Source organism: Stenella coeruleoalba (assembly GCF_951394435.1).
Source record: "Stenella coeruleoalba genome assembly, chromosome: 6".
NCBI lineage: Eukaryota > Metazoa > Chordata > Mammalia > Artiodactyla > Delphinidae > Stenella > Stenella coeruleoalba.
In genome coordinates this window covers 88411663-88438212 of record NC_137151.1, presented here as the reverse complement: position 1 = coordinate 88438212, position 26550 = coordinate 88411663, and the positions used below count along the sequence as shown (strand labels likewise).

Here is a 26550-nt window from a genome sequence, read left to right as displayed (position 1 = left end):
CTCTCATGATTATGGGTTACGGTTAGTGGGAGGAAGATCACAAAGTAAAGTACCATTTTCATCACAATATGTCAAGGGTACCTACTATCATCATGACCTTGCACTGTTGCTGTCAACCTTGATTACCTGGCTGAAGTAGTGTTTGCTGGTTTTCTCCACTGTAAAGTTCCTCTTCCCTTCACTTGTTATACCCTTTCCATACAATACTCTTTGGATGAACGTCAGTCTGTACTTAAGGAGTGGTAAGTTATGCTTCCCCTCCTTCAGAATGGAGTTTCTATATTAAGGTTATTTGAAATTCTTTTGCACAGGAGGTTTATCCTTTCTCCCCGTTTATTTATTTATTCAATAATTTATTTATATCAATATAGACTCAAGGATATTTGTTTTATCATTTGGGCCATATAATTCAATACTAGTTTATTTATTTCTTCCAGCTTTGTTCATTGGGAGCTCTTTCATTGGCTCTTGTGTTTCTTTGATATATTCTCATCAATGTGCGTATTTTTTTGTTTTTGTCTGTGTTTTGTTTTGAGCACTTTCTTACTTTCTGGCACTACAATTAGCTCCACACTCATCTTGTATATTTCCTATGCCAGTCCTAGAATCAGCTGTTTCTCCAAGAAACCCTGGTTCCTTTTGTTGGAGAATGGTTGAAGAAACCAAGATTCAAGCACTAAGTGTGCTTGTTTCTACTGGGGTGTTATTTCTTTTAGGCTCTCTCAGTTGACAGAGCTAGGAAATAAATGTGTATGTACCATCATACACAGACACACACACACACACAGACACACACACACATACATATATATATATATATAACCATCTTATCTATATTAAGTTAAACATAAGTTCATACTGATGTTTCCGATTCTAATACCATTTAAGGGAGCAAAATTTGCCACACCAAATGTGTCTCTTGGGCATGAGGGTTAATTTAGGCTGGTTATTTTTAAGAAACAGAAGATTCAGAAAGTTATTGTTGTTACAGCCCCTTTAACTACCTGAAAGAATTTAAATAAAGGGCCTGTGTCTGAGATAGAGTTATTACTAGAGACATCTGCAAAGAATACAGGCAAGGCCTAGAGATCAGTCCACTCTACATGGCCCAGCAAACATTTGTTTACCAAACATTTGCTTTTCCATCTCCATGTGAATTGCCTTCTTCCACTTTGAGGTCCCAAACCACTACCCGCAACATCCTCCTTTGTCTTTAGATGAAGATGGTATTTAAGGTGAGAGTTTTGGTCATTTTGGCAAGTTACTGAGTTTTCCCGGTCTCTTCCACATATACATGTTATTAAACTTTTGTTTGATTTTTTTCCCTGTTAATCTATCTCATGTCAATGTAATTCTTAGACCAGCCAGAAGAACTTAGAAGGGCAGAGGAAAATTTCTTCCTCTCTGACAACCACGTGGATCATTCTAGCCTCCTCCCCTTGTTTATCCCTTAGTTCCCACTCTAATAGTGGATTTCACCATTCACCATCCATACATGAAGTATTCAATTCCAGTATACGTGTATAGTAGTATTGAGATTATTAACTTGTACTCTTATGGGAAGGAACTTCATTAACTAAAGTTCAGTGCTTATATATAGTTCCTTTTGATTTTCTCTTAACAGACTTCACTCATTTCCTAAGTTACTTAGGTCAGCGACTTTTCCCCCCACTTCCTTCAGTGAGATCATTTCATACATTTGTAAAAGATTTAGATTCTCTTGTCACAGTCTCAGTTATTTTTATGATAAGGCAAAATCTATTGAAAAATAGCGATTAGTGTTTAGTGATAAAGAGTTGAATTTTAAGTAGCTCTGTACTACTTACTGAACATTAAATGAGAGTTTCCTTGTCCATTTCCTGTTTTTATTCTAAATTTTTTTTATAGATGCTCATTCAATGTAGTTGTTGTTATCTATTGCTAAGCTTGTTTTAGTACTAATGTACTAAAGCAAGCAAAGTCTAAATAATAAAGTATGAGTTAATCTTTATCTTTACTTTATCTTTACTTTATCTTCCAGTTTATCCTTTATTTTATGTAGTATGAGAAGTCAGGCAGCCCTGAAGTCTAGGCTATTGGGAGAAAGTTGGTAGATGGTAGAAGTAAATCCTAAAAGATTGACCCGGTGAAATCAACCTTTAGTTCTCCAAGCTTTACAGCAATCACACAGAATATACTGGGTTGTTACTTGCTGAGTCAGGACTCCAGGATAGTTGAGAGGACAGTCTTAGTAGTATCTGGATGCTTTTGTGGGGTCTTGAGAACAGGGAAGTTTGCCTTTCCACCTGGGAGTGCTGCTGAGTGTCTGGTTCTGTTGGCTTTCTGTGTAATGTCGAGTTATCTTTTATTTGCATTAAAGTAACTCATTTCTTTTCACTTTGATAGTATTTCTGAATTAATCACATCACTGTCAGGTTATAATGACAACCACATATTTTATTATGTGGTTTCAATCGTAACACTTCATTTTTTTAAAACATTTCTCCCTCATTCTCAGAGTTAATCTTTATACTTCTCACAGTTCAGTCATAGCTTATTTTCATCTGTAACCTCACTCCTCTTTCTATGCATGTAGCCATGGAAACCATCACAGAATGCCTGCATTTTACAAATCGTGGTATAAATTACAGGCCATTACAATTGTTATGTTACTGTTCTGGTAAGAGTGCTGCATTTTCACCTATGAAAAGGGTTATGACTGCTATTAATTCTAAGAGGATTTGCAATGATTTGGTGTGGGAGGAGGTCAGGAACGCTGTGGTCTTCTCCTCAATCAGTGTCACAATGAGATAAGTTATTACTGGATAGTTTTAATAGCTGCTTTTAAGTTTACTGTGAATGACTATGTCCCTAATTAAGGTCCTTGATTTTGTTTTAATTTTCCATTAAGTATTAAACCTCACAAAACTCCCTTTAGAAATGCAATTCCACATATTCGTGAAACATTTACATTGTGCTGGGCACTGTGCCAGGTGTTACAAAGAGTAATGGAGAGTATGAAACAAATATGCAAATCAGCATAACACAGAGCAGCATACAGGGGTATTAATCAGTCAGGGACCAATGAGGAAAATAGAAAACACTCAATGTATTTAAGACAGAGGGAATTTAATGCAGGGAATTGGTTATCTAGTTGATCGAAGAGAGTAAGAAGCCAACCAGGGAACAGTGAAGCATCCGGGAGATCTGCAAGAACAAAAGATGCTACCAGATGCTCTGGGCTGCAGGGGCAAAAGTAAGAGCCGGTGTTGCTGGAGCCCAGAGACTCAGGTCGTTGGGTCACTGAGTACAAGATGGAATTGTGGAGAGCTTGTCTGGCAGGTGCTAAAACCAAGGAAAGACACAGCAGCTGTCAGAGACACCTGTAGCATCAAAGGAGAGGGCAAGCATCTTACTTCTCTCTTCTTCCTGAACCCCAGTCTCTCAGCAGTGCTTTCAGCTGGCCAAACCCAGGAGCTTGGTAAACGCAGACTGCCAGGATCAACCCCCATTAGGACACTGAGAGAGCAAGAGAAGGGCAAGGAATGGATCTGAAGAAACAGAGCCCGGCCTGATAGTGAGTGCTACTGAAAGTTCAACATGGACATAGCTGAGATGCAAAGTTCCTCCCACATGCTAAAATTGGCTTTATTCTGTATTTGAACTACATCATCAAATATACTGACGGAACAATTTCTACTTCATTCGAAAGACAAATTTTGGTAATATTGGGCTGCCCAAAAGGTTCGTCCGGGTTTCAACCTGAATGAACCTTTTGGCCAAACCAGTAGATACCAACTGTTGTAAAGTGTTGGCTTGTGAATTTGGTCTCTGTTCCTTTCTGCAGACATCCTCCTCACCTTTAGTTCTAGTCCCTTGCTTAAAACAAAACAAATAAGAAAAGCAATGCTTTAAGCACTTCCCACACCCCAGCGGTTTCGTTAAGCTGGCAAAGGGTTATTTGTAATATCAGGGCTATTTCTGTTCAAAACAAAAGGAAAATTATTAAAAAAACACACAGAAACCAAAAAACACAGAGTTGATCATGGGTAATTCATACCTTTCCATGCTTAGGCCAGCTATTTTGCATTATATAGAACTATTTTATTTTTGTATTAAAACATGCTAAATTATATAATGTAAAGTTGTATTAATACATATACAGATAGCTAAGTATATAAGGACAGAAGCAAACAATTTGTTAAAATATTTTTAGAAAAGATAGTCACACCCATTGCATACTCAAATATGAACACTCTACTTTTTGATGTTAGAACAACAAGATTTAATAGTTTTGGGAGGCCAGAGTCACCAAATTTCCTAAAATTTATGATGTTATTGTACAATAAAAATGTTAAGTGAATTTGGGTTGCAGCAAACCTTAAGATCTGTTTGATACTTAATTTTTTTCTACTTTTTGCTCTTCCTTTCATTCATTCTTTTCCATTTGTTCTAAATATGAATACATCCCACAGTTTGTATTTAGTTATTTACTTTGTACTTCCTGTTCATGCTGTTCTTTAGAGATTTCATCCTCTACTGTGGATTCCATTATCACATTTGCACAGATATTTTTCCAAACATACATTTTTAGATCTGAATTCATTCCTTTGTTTCTCCAGTTCAGTGCTGCCGTCTCACTGTTCGCATGTCGTGCTGTCATTTCAAACAAAACACTTCAGTATCAATAAGGGTCCAGACAGGAAATAGATGGCTTATTCAAAGGGTTAATTGAAGAGATTTAATGTGTAAACTATTTACAGAGATGTGGGCAGGAATAAGAGAATCAACAAAGGATGGTCTTTGATCCAGGGACTAACAATATTAAGAAACTCAGAATGTCTAGGTAAGAGAGTGGTTACCAGAACCCAGAGAGAACGGAAGCTATGAAAGAAGGCCTTCCTGAGAAATGCTCTGGCCATGGGTAGAGGAATGCAGCTCCTGCTAAAACTGCAGTCCAACTTGGAAGAAGCAGGGAGAAAAAATACCTGACCTCTATTTCCTCCCACCCTCCTATTTCCTGGAGTTCTCATTGGCCAAGCCTAACAGGAATCCAGAGGATGAGGGAACATAAATGATGCACACCGTGCAGATCAGTCTCCGCCTGAGTAGACCAGAGAAGAGCAGAGAGTAGGTCTGGAGGCACGAACGGAGACTATCAGCCTGAAATCTAAAACTTAACTCATTCTCTTCCCCAAATCAGTTGCTTTTCTAAATTTCCTTAATTTTACTCATGTTCTGCTGGTTTACTACTGAAGGGAGTCGAATCACACTTTTCAGAGATAATCTTGGATGGCAGCTTCCAAGAATACCTTCTGGTTTCCTCTGTCTAGGTCTCCAGTAATGAGGATGAAGTCTTAGGCATCACCAACATTAGGGGGACACTTTAGATAGATGAATGAAGCCTAGAGATAGAATATATTAGAACATTAAATGCTATAGAGAATCAAATCAAACAAAACCTGAAGAGTGTTTCTTGCTCATCTGTTTCCTGTTCATAGAGATATAGAGAATCTGGTGAGCTGATGTCACAGAGGATTCAAGGAATTGAGCTGGTAGAGGTTGTGGGTTAACAAGACTGAATAGACGAAGGCAGTGAAAGGACGCACATGAATGAAGCCAGCAGTCATGAGTATAGAAGTGGTACAAAGCGTTAGATAAGAGGGGACATTGTGAATCTTTTCATAGGAAACAAGGCAGAAACAGAAAATAGGGAACAGAGAATGTAAGCAGGTTGAAGTGAAATGATCTGAACAAAAGCAGACTCTCAACTTAGAATTTATTCAACTCTGTCTCTTTTACCTAAAAGCTCATCTAAATCTTTTCTTATATTCTTTTCCCCTCTATTCTCCATTTAGTTCTTCCTTCATAGGCACCTCTGATCTCATTTCTTACCTCTTTTTCTGATACTTTGATCTACAAATTGATGCTTTTTCTCTCCTTTATTGTCAGCATTTCCCTTCCTATTAGCTTCTTCTTTTTAGCCTGTAACTGTGTTCAAATATCATCCATTTTAAAAAAGATTTTGCAGACCGCATCTCTTTCTTTAGCTATCATTTTATCTTTCATTTCCTCTACTGCCAGTCTTCTTGAAAAGATATGTTCACTGTCTCCTGTTTGTCACCTCAGATTCATCCTTTCATCTACCCTGATTTGGCAACAATTACTCCACTGAATATGTTCTGTCGAAAGTCATGATTGAACTGTGGTCTGTGACTTTAACCAGCACATCATTCTCATGGCACTCCACCCAAGGCCTTGAATAAATGTATCTTACTCTCCTCTTCCTAGTAGCCTATCTTCTTTCATTACAGAATATTTTTAATATCAAGAATACATAAGAATTTGGGCATTTCTGTAATAGTGCTTAGGTATCTAAATGTTGGACTGGTGAATGGAGAGATGACAGTTTGTAGAGAAGGCATGAAAAAGAGTGAGGCTGTGGGGAGTTGAAGGTACTGATGGAAAGATAGTTAACCTTATCAGCCATGGGGTTCAGGCTGGCTAGGGAAGAAGGTGAGAACAGGAGAGCACTGAAAAAGCTGAAGAAAACAGGTTGTGTGAGAGGGATGGAGAGTGAGGAACTGGTCTGGATGTGGTTAAAGAGTACATGAAAGTGATATATTGGCATAGAGAAGTGTGGTAACAGAGAGGGATATTATAGGTTTACATATTTACCAGGAAGCAATTCTGGGTGATAGTAAACTCTAAGGCCATCAGGTGATTTGGTGGAGATTGAGGTGAAGAGTTTTAACTTGAAATGTTAAAAAATTGTGAGATTATGTGTTTGGGTGTTGAATGGGTAGAACATGAAGACTTTGGCAATTCCATGCAAGTATTAGTCTTTGGTGATGAGAGAAACAAGGATGAGAAAAATTGAGCAACTACAATCCAGACGCCTGTCAAAAAACACTGATGGAGGGGAATAATTTGACAAAAGTTGAGGGATTCATGATGAACCTTCTCTCTTGCCACAAATTCACAATAATCTCTCCATTCTTAATTCCTTTTTCACTTGCATTTATTGCTGCACATTTCTTTTATGTAGATGTCTTATATAGCCTAGCTAAAATCTGTACACAGGTACTCTCTTATTTGTAATTTCTTTCATGTGTGCTTATTATTTAATCTTAAAATAGAGTGTAATCTTTTATTTCAGTGGGGAATTTGTATATTGTGATTTTTTTTTTTTTTTTTTTGCGGTACGTGGGCCTCTCACTGTTGCGGCCTCTCCCGTTGTGGAGCACAGGCTCCAGATGCGCAGGCTCAGCGGCCATGGCTCACGGGCCTAGCTGCTCTGCGGCATGTGGGATCTTCCCGGACCGGGGCACGAACCCGTGTCCCCTGCATCGGCAGGTGGACTCTCAACCACTGCGCCACCAGGGAAGCCCTATTTTGATTTTTTTAACTCTAAGTATGTGCCTAGGTCAGTGTCTTGATCACTGTGTTTTTCTTTAAATAATTGTTGATGAGTTCATTAAAGACCATATTCTTAAATATTAATCCATCACAAAAGCTTAAAATGGTCTTATCTTTGAGTAGTATATTCTTGGTTATTTAGAAAATATATTTATGACAAAATATTTACTTAGGAGCACTGACATCTTTGTTTAACAAATTTAAATCATTTTTATCAGTGATACTAATTAAACAGAATTTTTCTCAGGTAATTTATTAATTGGAATATATTGGTGGATTAAAATAATTGACAAAAATGTCTTAAATTTTACATTCATAACTTCTGTTTGAATTTTTATTAAAATTTTGGTAAGAATTTTTTTGGCTATCATAGTCATGGGTCTTTGAGAAGGAAACAGCTGCAGTTGTTGGGGGATGGAGGGAAAGTTTAAGAGTATATTCTGTTTCCTCCCTGAAACAAAAGGGAGAGAAATCTGTTAACTCAGCAGGGGAAGGTTGTTTCCCAACTTGAAAAAGCCTTTGATTTTCTTTTTTCTCTTTTTTTTTTTATTTGGGAAACAGCTGTAAGGCTGTATACTAGCAGAGATTGTGGAACCAGAGAAAGTCAAGTTTTTAAAGATAGACTGGAAACTGAACCAGGTTGGAGTCAGGCACAAGGATGCTTCCAGTAGAGTAAGCTGTGTACGCACATGGGAAATTCTGACCCCTTATTGGGCTGGCCTAAGATTCTTTATCCCGGGAAGCTCTGTGAAGGAGAGATCATAATCTTATAATATATTGCATTTGATCCTGAACCCAGAAATCACTCACACTTAAAAAGACATTTAAAAATATCTACATGCAGTATTCTCTTTTGTCCAGCATTTAAAGATATTGAAGTGTAAATGAGCCCACTTCTGCACTAACTGCATTTCCATTTGATTTTTTTTAAGTGCTTTGTTTTGAGTATGTGAAAAATAAAGACTGATTTTTAAATCCTTAGGGAGAAAATTGCTTCAAAAAGCCCATTCCATTCTTTACGACTATTATTACAGACCAAAACATTAAAATGCCAGAGAGCTGGTGGAGCAATAAAGTAAAGGTCAGTCGGCATGATACTAACTTAGTCAAAGAAAGTACTTTCCAGGTAAAAGCATTTCTGCTTTTTCTAAAAAATGAAAATGGTAAAGAAAACAATTCATTCACATAAGGTTCATTTGATTTTCTCTGAGAAATATATTTTATTTTTGCTGCCTGGACTAGGAAGCCTAGAAAAAAATCACTGTGAGCTGCTATTTGCATTTCACAAGTTGACTGATTGACTGACTAGTAGCCACATCTTACTCTATAGGGGGGAGAATGAGGGGAAAAAAGGAAAATGTAAGTGTGCCCCTGTGTGTGTGTGTGTGTGTGTGTGTGTGTGTGTGTGTGCGCGCGCGCACGTGCACATGCTCATACCTGCTCCTGCATTAGAAGATTCAAAGGATAGCTTTGGAAAATAAGGAATGCGCTCTATTAGTAAGAGATTATGAGATGGTGTCTGGATTTTTTTTGATCCTTTTGCATTATTTAATAGTTAAAAAAAAACAACTTTTTTTTTTTTTCTTTTTCTGAAGCACAGTACTGCAGTTGTTACGTGCAAAACATGGTGTTAGGAATTCAGACCGGAGGTTTAAAAAAATCTCTCTGACTATATTAAGATGACTAAATACTGCATTTTAAATGAAAATATTGAGCATAACTTTTCACTTATTCATGCTACAAATATTCATTAAGCAACTGCTGTGTGCTTGGTGGTATGCTCTGTGCTGAGGACAGAGATGAGGAAGCAAATTCTCTGTCTTCAAACTGCATGCAAGTTGTGATTTCTGTAACTGTTTATAGAGATTTTGGCAAGGTACTTGGCAGAGCAGGGTCAAAGATCAGGAAAAGCTCAAGTCCCTAGGATGGTGATGGTGGCTAGGGCCAGGAAGATGGTGATGGTAAGGTAGGGCCAGGAAGACAAGCAGAGATGGAACATGGAGGAGTCTTGTACATATGGTAAGAGATTTGGAAGTCAAAGCATGGATTCATGCAATCTTCATTTTTTTCCCCTTTCAAAACCTCTTTGTCTTTGCCTCTCTCAAAGCAATGCATTTACTTGTAACTCTAAACCATATTTCATTTTCTAAAAGAAAAGCGAAATATGAAAAAAATTCCAATTAAGATGTTTACAATTCAGTCTGACACCATCAAAATAATACATTAAGTTCATAGACTTCAGGAAAACATTGTAAATTGGCTATTTCTTTTAGTGTCTGAGGATTGTCCACAGTTCAGTTATTGGTTCAGTGAAATGATTTTGCCTTGAAATCCATAAATATAAGAAGCAGACATAGTTGAGCTATGCTTTATCAAAACATATAACTGCTACCATGTTTCCATTAGTCACTTTCTGAAGCATGCATGTATGTGTTGATTTAAATATAATGTTTTCTTTGCATATTTTAACACTTATTTCTGTACTATTTCAGTTTAATAAGAACTTTATAAACCGATGTGTTACTTGTCTGAGTTTTTGAGCTTCTAGCAGGCAATACAGGATTTAGCAGACATACAGCTTCTTTGTTACTTGTCATTGCCCAATAATGGCTTGATTATGGGTTTTAAGGACTGTTTCTTTGATTGGTACATGTTCCTTTCAGCAGTGTTAATGTGCTGGTGTATGTGGGTGCATGTGTGTATGTATTTGTATCCTTTTTTTTTGACTTTTCCTTGAAGGGCCATTTGTAAGCAGTACTTTGGCAGAAAGCTATATTAAGAAGGTAATTAACAAACCAAGTGATATTTCATGATATTCCTATAACTAACCAAGGAGTCTCAGCCTGACTCTCAGAGATGTCTAGGTAAGTGAACTTTGCTTTCCAGTCTCATTGCTGAATGCAGAAAGATCCTTGGACCAAGCTTTGTTAGCAAAGAAAATCTAATGGAGGGTTGTGCTTATTTCTGAGTGTTGTGCTTTCTCTTTTCTCCACTATCGTGCAGTATATGACAACCTCAAGATTAGTGAAGATCACCTGGCCTAGATGAGGGGACTCCTTGACACACACACATCCTCAGATATCACACATGCATTTGGTCTTATTATATGTACATACAACCTAGAAGAACAGTTAAGTTTTCAGAAGGCTCATTTTTAGGGTGATCGTGTAATACACTATCCAAACAGGACACTTTTGAGAGACAAGGGAGTCAGTAGTACACTTATGCAGGGATAACATGTGTAAACCAGGACTGTCTTGTGTGAACTGTAATATCCAGTTATTCTAGACTCAGATACAGCACTCATTTACTCACTCACATGTACCCTTCTCAGCTGTATGTTCAATTGTGAACATTTTGGGGCACAAATGCTTGCATCTGTGCCTTTCCTGAAAAATGTTGCTGATTTCTCATTTTTCTATCCTTACTATGGTGACTTATTTCTGTATTCTTTAGATGAGTAAACCGTGTCTGTATCTGCTTTTTTTTTCTGTTGATGTAAGCTTGCCATTGATATTTCTGAAAATGGGAATTATGCAGATATAATATGCAGGTATTGCATATCAATACAAAGAATTATGACCTTGGGCAAATTGCTAACCTCTCCCAGACTTAATTTATTTGTGAAATTGAATGATAATAGTATTGATCTTAGATCCATTATAATATTTACTAGTATGTAAGTATATTAACTAAGAGTTCTTGTGATAATTAATGGAGTTAATGTATTTGAAGAACTTTGAACAGTATCGATCATGGACAATGCTTGAAATAATAATAGTAACAATTATTCTTATTCAGTGCCTCATTGCCTAACACACAGTCCTAGACTCTGTGTTCTTTCACCAGGTCTACTTAGAAGACCTTGTCTGTAAATGATGCTTATTTGTTCACATCCTCAGATCTTCTCAGTTATGATAACACTCGACTGAATATACCATTTTCTCCCACACTAGATTTGTTATCATTGGGATGTGTCACTTATTTACTTCCTCATGGCTCAACTTCACAAGTGTTACAATCTTAGGGAAGCCAGCAAGAAAACACCCAGATTCATTAGAGTGACCTGCTGTCGTTTCTGTAGCTGACGGTCATATCACCTTTCTTCTCATCTCTTTCTGAGGGACACAAAAGAGAAAGAAAACAGTGTCATCATGCTTGCTCGAGTGCCAACAGCAACACCTGGTGCACTGTAGGTACTCAACATATGTTTGTTGAATTAAACTGCATTTTTAAACTTTGTTAAATCTGTCTTAGGAATACACCTAACAAATTCCACAATATTTTCCTTTGACTAGAGGTAATTACATGGTTTGTATAATGACGATTTTGATGTTGTTGACAGATAGTTTCCCATGACCTGTGGCAGTGTATTGTTAGTGAAATTAATGCCAAATATCGTTGTGTACTGGCTTCACTTTTCTTTTGTCAGCAATCAAATGAGCTTAAGCCAAAAATTTCAGTGGAATTATTAACCATAGTATTTATGCTCCTAGAGTGTGTACACAGTAACCTTTGATGCTAAATGCAATTGGGATAAAATAACTTTAATTTTTTTGGAATGTTTGGTTTTTATGTGAAGTGAGAAATTTACAAGTTCCATCAGTGAAAAAAGTCAAATGACCAATTTACTATATGTTAGCCACCAAACTAAACGCTCCTGGAATAAGAAAGATAACACATGGGCCCAACTATTGGCATAATAAGTTTTAAGATGTCCATTAAACATGCAAGTGGGGATGGAAGATGTCAAATGGGTAGTTAGTTCAACAAGCCCAGAGGTCACTTGAGAGTTCCAGGCTCAGGACATAAGTTTAGAAGTGTTGGCTTATGGTGACATTTAAAGCCTTCAGACCTGATGAACTCACCAATGGAAAGAGTTTAGATTACAAATGAAAACTATCCAGGCCTGAGCTCTGGGATGCTGCAGTGTTAGGGTGCAACATTCTTTCATGGTCCAAGGGGAGAGGCTTCCTGCCAGTGTCATTCATTGAGGTCAAGACCAATTGAATTAAATTTGAAAGCATAATGTTATATTATCTATAATTTACTTTGACATGTTAGCAAAAGCACGGTAAAATATGCATCTGTTATTTAGCTTTGATCCTCACTAAAGGGTGGTTAGTTACTTTTGAACTGCAGTGATCAGGAATTTGAAAGACTCGTGAAAATCTTGTACTACAAAAGTAATTCAGCTATCTGAATTTTCCATCAACCCCACAGGGTGTGCCATGTAGTTAATGGAGAATAGAATTTTACCATTACTGAAGTTTTGTTAGTGAAATGAGTACTGTTCAAGACATGTGGATTCACTAGAAATACACAAACAATCCCACTCTATGAATCAGGTAAAATAGTCTAATGAGTCCAATAGCCTATATCCTTCAGAAACGTACCCTAGGCTTAAGATTTCCATCTGATCTGTGTTCAGAGACTTTTGGAGGATTCCGTTATCTGACACTTGGCTAATAGTTTAGCTTAATCTTGCTGCTAGAATTATTACTGCAACTGCCTTGACCGGATTTTCATGTAGGTACTTTTTAGAGTACTTGAAAGGACAGAGAATTGAGACTGCATCGAGTTACTGAGTTTAGCGTTTTGTGTTTGCTTGATAAGACATACTTGTATAGGTGGCAGAATGTGGTCAGATACTGTCTTTTGTCAGATACTGGCTTTCATTATTATATATGACCTAGTAGCAAGGGGTGTGTATGTGTATTTTTGTGTGTGTGCATGTGCATACACATGTGCCCTCACCTTTAACTATTGGAGACTATACTGATTTCTATCAAAAGAACTTTCTAATTATGGTAACAGTATGTAGTTGTTGTAGGTTAGTTTGAAATATGACATTACTTGAGCATCTAGTGTGATAGAGTGATTCAAACCTATTATAGCAGTTTATAAGGGGGAACACCCCAAATATCTATGGTGTATAGAGATAGAGAAATATAATTAAAAACAAAATCTTCCAACCCAGAAATCCCTTCCACAAAGATAATAGGGAAAGAAAACACTTTTATTATTGAATAAAAAATTAAACCAGAATGTGATGTGTATCACAGGCAATTGGCAAATACAGGAAGGAATCTCACCCTTTTGTGTAGTCAAGTAGATACGACCCATTACATATATCTTCTCAAGATAAGCAATAACTAGTCTTCAATAAGAAGACTTCATGGCACCATTTGTCACATATAGTTCATCCCAGCTTTACCTGGTAGTTGATTGGGGTGTTAGCCAATTGGCTTTATCAAGAGGCAAAGCAAACATATTTCTTATGACAGGAAAAAAATTTGCAACTTGGAGCGAGGTACCCACTGAAGTTAAACTCCTACCCTCTCACAGAAACTGGGAGATAGGGGCACTATGTCTCCTGACATTTACATTTCAAAAAGATGGCTCCCAGGTCCTTGAGAAAGACATTCCCAGGTCTTAATGCTAACAAAAGGCCTATTTAATTTATTTAGTCTTCAAAAGGATAAGGAGAAAGGAAGAAGATACTTAAAAGTACAAGTAAATAAATGCTCAAAGAAAAAGGAGGGGAGGAAAATCTGCTTCGCTTATTTTCAACAGGGAGAATTAAGCCTCTTATTTTTCATTTGTATTTTACAAATAGAGATAGGATTTTATTTGAAAAGCAGTTACATATTTCAGAAGAAGGCTGTTTGGTTACAGGAGGAATGAGGCTTATGAATGACTACATGTGGGAGGTAAATGCAAGGAACTGCAGATTGGTTAGGATTTAGAAATATGTAAATTAGAGTGAATGATGATGAATACAGCTGACCATGCTTTCATACTGTGAGAAGCTGGTGTGTCTAGAGTGGATGGCTCAGGTTGATATAATTGATCTACAAGTTTGTCTAAGCAGCATAACAGTCATGATGATAATTAAAAAGAGTATGGTCATTTGTATAACTCTTGCATTAAAACAAAGGAAACCTACCAAAGGAAGCAATACTTTAACACAAAGTTTAAAAAAATTTACATGCAATCTTTTAGAAAAGGTTTAGGCAATGTCCTCAACAATGTTCAGACAGTTAAAGCAGTGAAAAGCAGTCCGGTAAATAAGTTTGATATGTTGACGCAAAGTGTGCATAAATTGAAAAGACTGGAAAGATAGATTATGATTTGATCATAGAGGGCTATGATTAACAGGTTAATCAAGGTGTTTGAACTTTATCTAATTGGCAATAGGAAGCTATGAAAAGTTTTTGAGTAGAGTGAATGACATGACATCATCAGTGGGAAGATAGATGAAGCATTGTGTTCCAGATAGATTAGAAAGAGGAGGAAATGGAAAGCAAGGGCTTTCTTAAGGACTGTGCTAAGGACAGATTTTGTGGAGGAGGTAATATTAGTTTTGGACTTAACTTTGAGGTGTCAGTTGGTAACATCAGGGTGGAGATGTTCAGTTAAGAAATTGGGGATGCAGACGGTTGCTCAAGACATCAGGGCTGGACATACAGCCGGTCACGTAGTTATCTATATAGAGGTGATAGTGAGAGCCATTCTGTTAGATGTAGATATTATGCTAAATTCTCTGGAAAATTTTAGGACTATCGAGTCTAAAAATTACAACTTAAATTTGATGTCTAGGGTATACAATTTTTTCTACAAGTCTCTAAATAATTATAGTCATTTATTATTATGAATAACCACATGGCAGGAATATGAATAAATGTTTTTGAAAATAGGAGCATGCATTGTTTTGTGGGAAAAGAAAGTATTAATCATTTAGAAGTGCAGAATATCAGTATTTTCCTGTGAAAACACTGACACCCCAATGTGTTTGTAAAGTCTTCTTTCCCCTGGGATTGAAACATTGAAACAGGAATATCTATGAGTACTGTCACAGGAGCTGATATTTAATAGTGTTACCATGAAACATTTTGCCGAAAGTACCTCTGTCCAGTCGTAAATCTATTTTTTTGCTTATTGTCCAAACTGATAGAGATTCGTTCAGATAAAGGGAATTGAATATCGCCATTCCAATCACTCTATTGTGTCACAGAGCATACAAATAAGGATCACATTGGACAGAGCTCAGCAGAATATAAACAACTGAAGGTGACAAAGTTAACAACTGCCATTTTTAAGAGTATATTGAAGGAAAACACTTTACTATGTAGTTGCAAATGCCGAGATTTACTAAACCAAATTAACTTAGTATTCACTCAAAGTAGAGCTCACACAGAACACTTTAAGATCTTTCATTAGGTAAAACGATGTCTTAGGTAATCACCCATCTTCCATTTTGCCATTCCTGGTCCCAGGGCCTTTGCCTGGGATGTAGTTTCCACTTTCTGCCTGGAATTCCTTCTATTCTCTGTTCTCATCCTGCCTTTTCCTCTGCATGTTATCATCGTCCCATTTGCCTGATGCCCATCCTCCTAGGGCTACCAGTATCTATTCATGACTAGATTCCTGAGTCCTGTACTTGTCCAAGATGGAAGTTCACTTAAGACTAAAAATTTTCTGTAAATTGCAACAAGGGCACTGAAATAATTTTATCACAAGGATTTGATAGATACGGGACCAGGGAGCAAAGCTGCTAGGGGCGAAACTAGAGATGAAGAAGAGGTAGGGAGAAGGATGAGTCTTCTGTATCTTTATTTTGTGCAGATAACACATACTGCTCTATTGTGTTTTCTTTGTTTTTAATCTGGGCCAGGGTTCAGCTGGTTTCTGAACCCCTAAAAATCTGAGTCCGTAAAGTAAACGTAAAGTGACAGGAGTAACTGCTAGGTTGTTTCCAGATAATTACCAGGAAGATGCCTGGCTTCATGTGGGATAAATGGAAAATATACCTGTTTGAATATTATTTGACACCAGAAATTCAGGGCTTATATTAAACTGCACCTTAACTCATGATTACCGGACAGCTTTGGAAGCTAAACAAAGTAGCTATGAGAAATCTTGGTATCTCTAATAGTTTAAAAGAAATTTTTTCATCACTATATAATAAAAAGTATATGTTTACTACATTATTATTCTTTAAAAAGTAAAAACAAAAACCTTTGTTCTCTTCAAAAATCAGAGTTGGAAACCACTCTATGTCTCATAGCATATGGATACTTGGATTTGGGGGGTATGATTTGACCATTACATTAGAGTAGATAAAATCAGAGAAGTTGGGGACCCTATAAATCTCTTTTAAATAGCCTATTTCTGTCAGGGTGTGCTCCATGCTGTTACATGCACATTCAAGTTCTATTAATTGGTCTACTATATATATATATTTTTACATTCTTATACATATATATATTTTTAACATCTTTATTGGAGTATAATTGCTTTACAATGGTGTGCTAGTTTCTGCTTTATAACAAAGTGAATCAGTTATACATATACATATGTTCCCATATCTCTTCCCTCTTGCATCTCCCTCCCTCCCACCCTCCATATTCCACCCCTCTAAGGGGGTCAGAAAGCACTGAGCTGATCTCCCTGTGCTATGCGGCTGCTTCCCACTAGCTATCTATTTTACATTTGGTAGTGTATGTATGTCCATGCCACTCTCTCACTTTGTCACAGTTTACCCTTCCCCCTCCGCGTGTCCTCAAGTCCATTCTCTAGTAGGTCTGCATCTTTATTCCTATCTTGCCCCTAGGTTCTTCATGACCGTTTTTTTTTTTTTTTTTTAGATTCCATATATATGTGTTAGCATATGGTATTTGTTTTTCTCTTTCTGACTTACTTTACTCTGTATGACAGACTCTAGGTCCATCCACCTCACTACAAATAACTCAATTTCGTTTCTTTTTGGTCTACTGCTTTTTGACTATCTTCATTTTTATTTTCCTCAACATGAATTCAGTGTTAGGGTGAATTATGCTGGTCTCAGAAAAAAAAAAAAATTGTGCCTTTTCTATTGAAGGAAATTTAATCCTAATACCTATCTATGAGGTAGATGTTAGGATTTGCCTCATTTTACTGATAAAGAAACTGAAGCTAAGTTAGTACAACTTTCTCAGAGTCTCCTAGCTGGGAAGTGGTAGAGACAGGATTCAAGCCTTGGTCTGACTAACTCTACACTGTGTTGTTTACTGACAATTAGGATTTGTTTTTTTTTTTTTTTGGCTGAATTCTTCCTGCATCTTATTTCAAATAAAGCATTAGCTATTAATCTTTCTTCTTACACATTAAACATGGCAGATCTTTGCTTTGTACTTAATCTTTGTTGTCATCTGATCTTGCTTCTGTCCAGCCCCATTTCCACTAAGCTTTGAGTTTTTCAATTTATCTGTTTGGTTTCAATTTCCAGTTGCTCAGCACTGTTAGAGGAAATCGGCATATAAACAATCCTGACCTCAAGTATACTTATAAATTTATTATAATTATATGAAAAGATTTTTCATTATTTCTTTGCTTATTTTACAGTGTTTTTCACCTGGGTAACATGGTGGTAAAGAATTGCTGGTAAAGAATTTCTCAGGAGTGCCAGAAAAGCAATGGAGCCATGTTGTATGAATACAGTACCAAGGCAATTAACTAAAAGCTAAAACGTCAATCATGCCTTTCTTTTTTTCTCCAGCCCAAGTCCCCAAACTAGTTGGAATGACTTTTTCAACTAATCTATTTGTTGATTTTTCTTTGTATAGGCAGTTCAGTAGTCAAATATTGTTTTCCTTTTCATATCACTTATTAATTAAAATATGATTCTTTCTTTTTTGAAGCCAATGCCTAGTTTGTCAGAAACTGCATTCTTTCATTTTTCTAGGTACATAATTACCATGAGAAACAAAGCTATCAGATGCAAATTACATTTAACCCCTTTGAATCCTAACAAGCACATCAGTATTTTACATCTAAGGAAAAGTTGAGACTCAGAAGACAGCTACAAAGATTTATCTCATCCATTTAGGCAAATGCACTACACATTAAAATTATTTTATAAGTAGGAATTTTGAAAGTCATGGAAATGTCTTGTTTTTATTCTCAGGATAAATACTATTAATGCTAAACATACGTAATTTTGCTTTTGAGTTGTACCCCAAAAAGATGAAGTGGTAAAGAGGTGCTAAACATTGGTACAAACCTAATGTATGATAGCTTTTAACAACCAATAGTCCCATAAAATATTCCATCAAAACACCTTTTAAATTAAATGTTGTATGTGTGAATGTGTGTGTTTTGCCTTGTGTGGAAAAATTTTTAGACAAAATAGAGTGATTAACCCAGTCTCTCCTGCTTTCTTTGATGTTCTTGTTTGCCTGTCAACAGTTCAAAGGCAAAAGGTGCCGAACATCAAGCTGACTTGATGGCATGAAATATTAACCCCCGTTACTGATTCTCGTACCTGAGATCATAGTTTTACAAATCACCCCTACATTTGACTAAACCAGAGTAATATTGAGAGATTATTATAATTTGAAGATTTTAACTAGTAAGTTTAGAAGAGTAATGAGTGTATGAGACTAAATTATAATTTATGTTATAAAGTAGCAGCAGAGGTTGGTTTATTATAAACTGACTAATAATAGTTATGGTAAATGTTCTTTTCAACTAAGGTAGTTTGACTTAAATCAGAAATAACACAGAATGGACCTACTCTTATGAAGGATAGAATTGCATTGTGATTATGAGTAAAATATAGAAATGTATACCACAATTCCATGATTCTTTTCAGCAAGCAGAAACCATTTGGATGGTTACTTCTAGGAATAGCATATTTTGTACAATAATTGATTTTTGGTTCATGATGTACAATACACAATCTACAATAAATTTAAAATGTAAAAATTAATTGAAACCATTAAAAAATGGATGAACAATTTAAGAGGAATGGCAAAATGCTTTCAAAACATGATAAATATACATAATTAATCTGATACTAATACTTTCTGTGGGCATATAGAGGGGAAAAAAGCAGTAAACATTTGGTTAAGAAAGGGAAATTGGCTATTACTTTCCTATTCCAATTGCTGTAGAACTCTCCATAGCCCAGAAAGTCTACACAGACTCCCTGCTCTATGACGAGGAAAATACAAGTAATCCTCCTGTAGTGGATGATTGTCTATGGCCAGTCACCATCATTGAACATTCTCCTTTATCTTGTTACTTTCTCACGTTAGTTCCACCTTCTGAAAATGCACATCCTCAGATGCCCTTGTGGCTAGGGTGTAGGTAGCCACAGTTGTTTTACAAATCAGATGTGGACTCAGAGATTAGCAATGTTACGAGGTGGCCTCGCCTGGGGAGATAGTGTTCTGACAAGCATGATGGTGGAGGTGCACAGTTCCCTGGGTAGCAGTAGCAAGTGTTTTGGAGTTCAGTCGCAGATGCGAGGATTGCTGTCTGAGGCAGGGATGTTTCAGGTAAGATGTCATGCATGTGTGTGGGCATGGTGCGTCACACATGTGTGTGGGTATAATTTCAGAGCTGAGTTCACCAACCCTCTCAGGGGTTCTGTGAGCTACCTAATGTCCTTTAATAATTAGTTGTTTTGGAATGGAAACTAGCCATGCTGGATTTTCTTTACAACTAAGACTAAAATAGATACTCTTCCCTCAACCCTACCCACTGCCAATGAAACTTCCTTTGGAAGTTAATGAATTCTTTTGTCGCTTCTCAATTCACTCAAATTTTACTTATATTATAGCATGTCTTAGGTCAGAATTCCCTGGAATCAGACTCTGAGATGGAGATTAGCCTTCAGGATGGAGATCAAACTCTCCTATCTGAGATGGAGATTAGGGTGCAGGATGTTTATTAGTGAGTATTGCGAGGATTAATACCTGTGCAAGCAAAGGGAAGGAAGCAGGGTTGAGCAGAGGGCGATACTAGCCTGTGATGTAGTTTCAAAAAGGACTCCAGTGAGCTCCATGGAAAGATGTGAAACTTGAATGGCCCTCCGAACAGTCCTTTATGTCCATCAGCCATGGGATGTGAGCTGCCCTGGAGAGAGGGTTGAACTTGGGCAAGGTGATTGTTTTCATCGAGAGCAATTATAAAGACAGTTGATGGCAGAGGAATTCCCAGCAGTTGGAAGAATACATCCTTCAGGGGACAGCATTCACTATATGGCTCATATGTTTTATTATTGTTATTTCTTTCCACATCTGTTGCTCCATAAGACTAGGGGCTCTCAGTCTCATGGAAGATTTCTCAAAGTGGTAAAGTTTATAATGCTTAAGCATGTGAACTCTAAAGCCAAGCTGCCTGTGTTTCAATCATGGTTTCAGCACCTACTTGCTGTGTGACCTTGGCAAGTGTATTGAACCTCTCTGTTTCTCATATATAAAATGAAGATAATTTTTCCTTACTCATAGAGTTATCATGAGTTAATTTATGTAAAGGGCATAAAGTTTTTTGGAATGGCATAAATACTCAATAATGTTAGCTAAAATTAACTTCTAAGTATCTAGAATCTGAAAGCATGCCTAGTACATATTGGGTGTTCGATTTTCACTTTTTTGGATGAATATGTTATTGGAAGTTAGACGTGGAATGCAGAGTTTATGGCTGCATGTGCAACATAATTTAAAGACACTGACAGCCTTACCTGTTCTTGAACATCCCCCCTTTAGGGAAAGAATCTGTTGAAAAAAAGATTTACTAGAATTGAAATGACTATATTTGATCTCTATAATATCTTATCATCTTAGCCAGAAGTTAGTCATATATTCTTAGGCACCAAAGCTAATAGGATAGTTTTGATAGAGTAAGAAAAAGAAAAAGAAAAAATGTACAGAGAAAGAATTATGGTTCTGAGAGAACCACCCTGGCATGAAGATATAGACAACTGATGAGAAATGTCCAAGCCAGGAGGAGGAGGGGAAGGAGGTGTTGGTCAAAGACCGGCTATCAGACCAGGAACTCCCTGAGGGTAGTAGGCATGGTGTCTGGCACTTGCTGCAGAGTAAAGAAATAACAAGCACATTGTTTCCTGGGGCTGGAGTAGAAGCATTTTAGAATTCTCCAGGTGTCTGCTCTCTAAATACTCTTTGCTCCCTAATTAGAAAGTGAATTATGAAATCCCTTTGGTGGGACACTAATTGAAATGAAGAAGGTGTTCTGCCTCTCTTTTTTTTTTTCTTAGGGCCACAAACAACAGTGATTTTTCTCGGGGACTTTGTTGGGGGTACCGAGGCAGTCTTCTCTGGTTAGACTCTCAATAAGATAACACTTTACAGCTCTTTTTTTGTTTCCCTTTTCAAACTTGAGGGAAAATGTGAAATATTTTTGTTGCTCAGAACAAACAGATCCATGGCTATACCTTGTGATGCTATTATGTTTCTAACAGAAGAAAATGTTTTTCTCTGGGACTTCGGGGCACTATATTAAGACATAGGGAAGGGTCAATATAATATGGTGACACGAGAGTGGTGTCTTCATTCTCAACAGACACTATGCTTATGATATTTTCCTCTCAGAATTCTGAGAATATTCATCATCTCAAACAAAGGAAAATTAAACACATGAGGAAAACAAAGTATTTTATTGTTGTTGTTGAGATTCTGAGCTAATAATCATTTAAGCACCTGCAGGATCCCAGCACTGTGCAAGATGTTCCACTAGGAATATGCTCTTTTAGAAATGTAAACAGTTATTAAGAATAAAAACATCTAAGAAAAGTGTGAAAAGTTCCCAGCAGAAAAATATGAGCTAATATTTACTTGGCACTTTGAGATAAACATTTTACATATCATCTCATTTAATCCTCACGATTTCCCTATGGGGTAGATGTTACCCGCACATTGCAGAGGAAGAAACTGAGGCTTAGTGATATGAAAACAGTTGTTTGAGCTCATGTGGCCTCCATGTCCCCTTATCACTAATTGTACTGTCTCAATGTCTTGCTTAGAAGCAGGTCTAGATTCTTTCAAATATTGACCAAAACACTGAGATATTTCCAATGGTGGATGATGTTTTAGAATCGGTCAGAATGTGGACTTCAGAAGGACTCCTCAATAGAAACCATCTGCCCTTCCTTCTGGGTTTCTTAAGAATTGTCCATATATGTCCCATATCAGAGTCATGTAGGGTGCTTGTTTAAAATGTAGATTTCTTGTTATGTGTAATTATAGCTCAGTGAAAACTAGGAAAAATAAGAAAAAACATAAAATAGTTTTCAGAAAAAAAATACAGATTCTTGAGTCCCACCGGAGACCTTCCAGTCAGAATTTATGGTAACAGAAGTGGAAATTTACATCTATGACAAACACCTCAAGAAATTCCCAGGCCCACTAACTTTGAGAAACACTGTTTTTGGTCCTGGACTCTGAGGAGAGGCAGGGCATTTCACAGTATTTGTGAGAAAAGAAAATCAGTATGGTCTTTGATTAATGGCCCTGAGAAAGAGAATAAGAAACGTATCTAAAAATACTACCTTAGAATTAGAAAGGTTGATGGGTGAGAACAAGTTATTAAAAACCAAGAATAATTTAAGAACTAATTTTACAGATAATTGATAATGAAATGATCTGATAATGGTGCAAGTAGAGTACATAAGGGTGAGTTTTGAAGAAGCTGTAATTAAGAGGATTAAGGAGACCAGCTGAAAAAGAATTAAAGAATTCAAGATAAATTATAACAGAGCAGGAATAAGAAACTTACTTCCCAGAAATAAGGCAGTCTTAGGAAAGAGGCATTAGGTTTAGATTTATCTGAAGATCTGTAATGGAGATTAGAAGCATGACGCTTTGGCCTTATAGAGAAATTTTCAGAGATGAAATGTTTCGTAGGAGGTATGTATGTTACCTGGATCGAAAGGTTCTCTTTTGCTTGTACAATAACAGTAAGCGTGTATTTTCATGCTAGATGCTATTTTCCAGTGTTTAACTAAAAAAAAACATTGCTGGATGGCTAGTGGGAAGCTGCTTCATAGCACAGGGAGGTCAGCTCGATGCTTTGTGACAACCTAGAGGAGTGGGATAGGGAGGGTGGGAGGGAGGCTCAAGAGGGAGGGGATATGGGGATATATGTATGTATACATAGAGCTGATTCACTTTGTTGTACAGCAGAAACTAGCACAACATTGTAAAGCAATTATACTCCAGTAAAGATATTAAAAATCATATAAATAAATAAATTAATATAAATAAAAAAATGCTAGCACTTATACTGAATACACTAGAATTGTAATTTCTCATGCATAAAGCATGATTTATATGTAATATGCAACTAAAAAAATAGAATTTACATTATTCTGATAGAGCAACTGTATTGCTTACTATTCATTGAAACATTTAATATATGAAATAACTTGATTAAAGTATATAAGATGATAATAACTTACGAAGTTTATATATTGCTTCCCAGAAATTTGAAGCTATTTTCTCTGATGTAAACAATAATCTCTGAATTGAAAATCAATATTTATGAATAATAATGAGTATATGAATATATTTCTTGATTTTATACTTTAGTCCATTGGCTAATCTATTTTCATACCAATACCTATTGTTTGTGTTCACAAATTTTAGAGTAAACTATACATTCTGATAATGGAAGTTCCCTTCCTCCACAAACCTTGATATTTTTTTTCGTAATTGAAACTTTGGGGATAATTGTACATTCACTTGTCATTTTAAGAAATAATATAGGGAGATCCCTTGCACCCTTTGCCCAGTTTTTCCCAATGGTAACATTTTGCAGAATTATAGTATGCCACACAAGGATATTGACATTGATACAATTCACCAATCTTACTCAGATTTCCCTAGTTTCATTTGCACTGATTTGTGTGTGTGTATTTAGTTCTAAACAATTTTATCACATGTGTAGGTTTGTGAAGCCACCACCACAGTAAAGATATTGAACAGTTCCATCTCCACATGAGCCATCTTGTTGCTTTTTTATAAACCCGCCTCCCTCCTGCTGTTCTTTGTATATATTTTAGACTGTTCTGTCATTAATATTTCTCTGTGAAGTTGAAGATCACTTTGAGCAAATCCCAACCCACAACACGCACATAGTGGGGACTGATTGTAATCGCTTTAAACATTAAAATAAACATAAATTTTAGGAGAATTGACAGATTGTGCTCTTAATCATTCCATTCAGTGTCAATGCCCAACCAGCCGAAGACCACTGGGAACAACCTGTTGTTGAGCAGGTTGGTTTATTGTTCTTTGAGAAAAAGGAGAACACACATGATGGGGAATCATAGGGTGTCTCAGAGTGCTAAAAAGAGTCTATTATAGGATTTAGGCTGTGTTAAGTGATTTTGGAGAGGATTCAAGGAAGTCAGTTGGGCTTTGTCCTGAATTGGATCCTGTAAGGCAGAGAGGCGACTCTGCAATCGGGGGTAATCATAGATCTCATCTAGAAGGCAGGGAATGAAGTGAGGCTACACCTATAGTTGGTAAAGAAGAAGCAGGTGGCATGGACATATATACACTACCAAATGTAAAAGAGATAGCTAGTGGGAAGCAGCCACATAGCAGAGGGATATCGGCTCAGTGCTTTGTGACCACCTAGAGGGGTGGGATAGGGAGGGTGGGAGGGAGACGCAAGAGGGAAGGGATATGGGGATATATGTATATGTATAGCTGATTCACTTTGTTATAAAGTAGAAACTAAAACACCATTGTAAAGCAATTATATTCCAATAAAGATGTTAAAAACAATAAAGAAGAAGCAGGCGCTCACATTAACCAGGATGTAGGATGTGTGATTAGTTTTGTTATTTGGACAATATTCATATTTTGTCTGTGTTCAGACATGATTAGGTAGTACTCTTATTTATTCATCCTGGTGATAGAGTAGCCTTGTCTGATGATGTTACTCTATGAAACTGGGTATCTTCGACAAGACTACATGTGAGTGCCAGGTCAGCTCCTAGATGTCAAAGGCCTGCTTTTCTCTTTCTCACCAGGAAGAGGGTATGACTTTCCATTTGTTCAGATCTTCTTTTATCTCTTTTAATAACATTTTATAGTTTTCTTTATATTGTTCTTCCTTGATATATTTATTATTAAATATATTTTTTGATTTTGTCATCATCAAAAAGAGATTTTCCCTGTGTTGTCCTTTATTGGTATTTATTGCTAGAATAGAGAAAGCTATTTGGTGTCACATGTTTATATTTTGTCTTTTTAGCTTAGCAAAGTTTAACATCTTTATTGGAGTATAATTGCTTTACAATGGTGTGTTAGTTTCTGCTTTATAACAAAGTGAATCAGCTATACATATACATATATTCCCATATCTCCTCCCTCTTTTGTCTCCCTCCCACCCTCCCTATCCCACCCCTCTAGGTGGTTACAAAGCACAGAGCTCATCTCCCTGTGCTATGTGGCTGCTTCCCACTAGCTATCTATTTTACATTTGGTATATATATGTCCATGCTACTCTCTCACTTCGTCCCAGCTTACCCTTCCCTCTCCCCGTGTCGTCAAGTCCATTCTCTACTTCTGTGTCTTTATTCCTGTCCTGCTCCTAGGTTCTTCAGAACCATTGTTTTTTCTTCTCGATTCCTTATATATATGTTAGCATACGGTATTTGTTTTTCTCTTTCTGAACTTACTTCACTCAGTATGACAATCTCTAGGTCGATCCACCTCACTACAAATAACTCAATTTCATTTGTTTTTATGGCTGAGTAATATTCTATTGTATATATATGCCACATCTTCTTTATCCATTCATCTGTCGATGGACACTTAGGTTGCTTCCATGTCCTGGCTATTGTAAATAGAGCTGCAATGAACATTTTGGTACATGACTTTTTGAATTGTGGATTTCTCAGGGTATATGCACAGTAGTGAGATTGCAGGGTCCTATGATAGTTCTATTAGTTTTTTTAAGGAAACTCCATACTGTTCTCCATAGTGGCTGTATCAATTGACATTCCCACCAACAGTGTAAGAGGGTTTCCTTTTCTCCACACCCTCTCCAGCATTTATTGCTTGTAGATTTTTTGATGATGGCCATTCTGACCAGAGTGAGGTGACACCTCATTGTAGTTTTGATTTGCATTTCTCTAATGATTAGTGATGTTGAGCATACTTTCATGTGTTTGTTGGCAATCTGTATATCTTCTTGGAAGAAATGTATTGAGGTCTTCTGCCCATTTTTGGATTGGGTTGTTTGTGTTTTTGATATTGAGCTGCATGAGCTGCTTGTATAATTTGGAGATTAATCCTTTGTCAGTTGCTTCACTGGCAAATATTTTCTCCCATTCTGAGGGTTGTCTTTTTC

The 26550-nt window shown here is 36.7% G+C and overlaps 1 protein-coding gene across 13 annotated transcripts in view; it reads left to right on the top strand.

Annotated features, from left to right (window-relative positions):
- LOC307187471 (uncharacterized protein) overlaps positions 1-26550 on the top strand; it is a 1029543-nt gene that overhangs the window by 126267 nt on the left and 876726 nt on the right. The window contains exon 3 of one of the 13 annotated variants that reach the window (XM_079923571.1): positions 3420-3662. The exons of the other annotated variants lie outside the window; for them this stretch is intronic. The gene's annotated coding sequence lies outside the window, so the exon portion shown is untranslated. Of the gene's footprint in view, positions 1-3419; positions 3663-26550 lie in introns of those variants that run through there. 13 annotated transcript variants of the gene reach the window in all.